General features: G+C 45.6%; 1 non-coding gene across 1 annotated transcript; it reads right to left on the reverse strand.

Annotated features, from left to right (window-relative positions):
* Window positions 1-3,189: 3,189 nt before the first annotated feature.
* On the reverse strand, window positions 3,190-3,380 carry LOC112662910 (U2 spliceosomal RNA). The gene has a single exon (XR_003138941.1). It is a non-coding gene; the product is annotated as a U2 spliceosomal RNA (small nuclear RNA).
* Between the last annotated feature and the right edge of the window lie 209 nt (window positions 3,381-3,589).

Below are 3,589 nucleotides of genomic sequence, written 5' to 3' on the forward strand. Positions count from 1 at the left end.
ACCATTTACACAGTTAAGCTTAGACACTGGTTTTTCATAGATTCCAAGGAAGTGACCTTTTGAGCTGGCCCTTTGCAGATGGCTGCTGGCAGGTTCCATGCTCTGGTTGGCGAGGACAGTGATGGATGAGCACCATCTCCCAGGACTCACCGTCAGAAACTCCTGAAGGCACTGTCTGCAGATGGTGATTAACCAGACAGGTTTATCCAGCTCCTGGAAGACCCTCCTTCTCAATTAACCCCACGTACATAGTTAGATTGATTGAGGACTATAGAGAGAAATACGCACCAGTCCTGTCCTCGGGCACCAAGAATCTAGTTGGTCGCGAGGGAGCAGGGGGCGATTGTGCAGGTGATGTGGTAGGGGACATGGCGGAAGTAAGCTCTTGTCTGTGGGGATGGGGGCCACAGGGAAGAGTTGGCAGTTCTGCCTTTGGTGGAAATGGAGGCTTGGGAAAGTTACACAGAAGTGATTTTTGGTTTGAATTATTTATAAAGGGCTTGGTTGAGAAACAGGATCCAAGGTGGAGCGATGAAGGCCCAGAGCCTTGGGAATGAAGCATGTGCTGCTTAGGGGGCCTGTGAATGGCGTAGTGTGGTTGGGTAGTGATGGTGCCTGCATGTGTGTGAGGGGACGGCGCCTTTCACCAGCGATCTTGACAGATGGATCCAGATAGACAGCAACAGGAGCTGGGGCCACGGGAGATACAATGGAGACTCTATTCTAGTGACCTTGGCAAGCTCACTAATGGCCTTTTCACTTATTTTAAAAAAACTTTTTACTTGAAATAATTTGGGGCTTAACAAGAGAGTTGAAAAGATAGTACACAGAGTTCCTGCACACCCCTCCCCTTACCTCCTCTAATGTTAACATCTATGCGACCCTGGTGCATTAGACAAAGTCAGAAATTAACACTGGTATAATATTATGAACTCAACTGTAGACAAGTAATATTTCATCATTTTCCTAAGTATGTCCTCTTCTGTTGCAGGATCTGATGCAGGTTTCATGATGCTTTCAACCCTCATGTCTCCCTAGTCTCTGCCAATCTCCTCACCGGTTCTTTCTTTCATCCCCTGACATGTTTGGAGACTATTGGCCAGGTATTTTGTGAAATATCTTTCCCCTTCCTGTCCATCCCTCCTTCTTTCCTTCCTTCCTGCTTTCCTTCCATGCCTCCTTCCTCCCTCTCTTCCTTCCTTCTTTTCTTCCTCCCTCCCTCCCTCCTTCCCTTCTATCTATCCAACCATTTTTCTTTTTTTCTTCCTTCCTTTCTCCCTTCTTTCATTTTGAGCATTTTCTTACCAAGTACTCCAGACTCATCTCGCATTGCACTTCCCTTGCCCATAGCTAACTTTGCTTTGTCTAAAAGACAGAGTGAGGATGCCTGGGTGGCTCAGCAGTTGGGCGGCTGCCTTCCACTCAGGTCATGATCTGGGGATCCAGGATCGAGTCCCGCATTGGGCACCTGTGAATAGCCTGCTTCTCCCTCTGCCTATGTCTCTGCCTCTTTCTCTCTCTGTGTGTGTCTCTCATGAATAAATAAATAAATCTTAAAAAATAAATAAACAGGGAGTTACATGACAAGAGACGTGTTTGGAAAGATCCATGTCATGGAGGATGGATGAGTTTGTAGAGGGGTGACTACTATACTGATCAGGCTGGAGATGAGGAAGCCAGAGCAGGTTTGTGTGATGGGACTGGAAACACAGGAGTGGGTTTTGCTTTGCTTTTCTGGCCTCCAACAGCAATATTATTGCCCAAGTTTTCAGCACTCTTCTTCTGGCTCTTTCTGTGTTGTTTCCTCGATTTTCTGGATCCTCTCCTTTCTTATCAGAGCTTAACTGAATTGCCTCACTTCTTGCAAGAGAGGCACTTACTGCTCAGATAGCCCTTTGTTTCTTAGATGTGCAAGGATGACACTCTTTCTTGCTCTGCCAGGCACTGTAATAGGAAATAGGAGGTAAATATCACAGCCAGGTAACTGTCACATCTGATTCTAATGTAACTGTTCTCATGAAGCCGACAATTCTAGGATATGTAATAAACCAGTGAAGCTATAAACAACCCAGAGTATACTAGATTGCTGAATAAGTGTGATGCAAGACATACAGTGAAGAAATCTGATGCAAAAGAATCTCAGGGGGTAATTTTGATTGAATGCTCATTGCAAGGCCCATTAAAGGGGCCGGGGGACAGGTGTTGGGTTGTGCCAAGATGTGCAGGGAAGAGCCTGCCATGTAAGGATCCAAGGAAAGAACACTTCAGGCAGAGGACTAGCTAGTGCACAATCACCAAGAGGGGGCGAGATTGAGTGCACATTTTAGGAACAGATTGAGAATCCATGGGGCTGAAAAATCATGGCCTGGGTCGGGGAGGGCAGGTGAGATCAGATGGGAAATATTAGTTGTGGACTGGTCAGCCTAAGGGGAAAATGAATTATATTTCAGGAAGAATGCAAAGCCATCAAAGATTTTTACTTAGAGGAGTAACATGATCTGATCTATGGTTTTTGTTTTGTTTTGTTTTGAGAGAGGGAGAGACAGAGTGAAAGCAGAGTGGGGGGGAAGGACAGAGAGAGAGGGAGAATCTTAAGCAGGCTCTGTGCTCAGTGTAGAGCCCAACACAAGGCTCCATCTCATGACCCTGAGTATCTGATCTATGTTTTTAAAAATTCACTCTAGCTTTTGTGGTCTCAGGGTTGTAGGAGGGCAGCAGCAGGTGTAGAGAGACGAGAGGTGAGAGATGAAGAGGGTGGCAGAGATGGGTGTGAAGAGAGGAGGGCATGTTTGGGAAATATTTTGGAGGTTATAATGATAGGATTTGCTGATGAAATAGGGGCAAAAAGAATCAAGGATGGAATCTAGTTTTTAGCTTGAACAACTGGGAACTGAGGACAGCTGACCGAAAGGCAGGTGTGCGAGGGGGAGACGAAGAGTGTGATCTTGAGTATGTAAATCTGTGATGGTGATCAGGAATCCTCATGGATGTGTTGAGAAGGCAGCCCTGAGTTTAGTGTTTGGGAGAAATGTTAATTCAGAGTTAGTAATCTGAGGGTGGTGTTTCAAGCCTTGGGGCTGGAAGGGGACGCTGTGGGAGAAGGTACAGATGGAAACCACCTTTAGTTTTGTGCCTTCACAACCCCCAAGTGATTGCTTTAGACATACAAGGTAGCAAATTTCATTAGTATACAAATAAAACAACAGGGCTCTGATTGCAATACCAGGTCGATGCGTGGAGTGGACAGAGCAAGCTCCTATTCCATCTCCCAGCTCCAAAAATCCATTTAATATATTGTCCTCGGATAGAGAACATATCAGATATTAAACTGATAAGAACAGATACTACACTTGATCTTGGTCAAAAGGCCGAGAAGTGATCAGGACCATGATTATAAGGAGAATAGCCATCTATCTGGGTTAAGATAGAGACAAAAAATGGAATAAAAGTATTGCAAAACCAAAGGATAAGACACAGCTGATGTGCTCATAGTCAGTTGTTTCTGGGACCAACGAGCATCGCAGTGACCCTGGGGCTGTCCCTGGGATTTGGATTCAGAAGAGCAGTAGTAAGGGACAGAAGCAGAGCC

Source organism: Canis lupus, chromosome 34, assembly GCF_003254725.2.
Source record: "Canis lupus dingo isolate Sandy chromosome 34, ASM325472v2, whole genome shotgun sequence".
Taxonomy (NCBI): domain Eukaryota; kingdom Metazoa; phylum Chordata; class Mammalia; order Carnivora; family Canidae; genus Canis; species Canis lupus.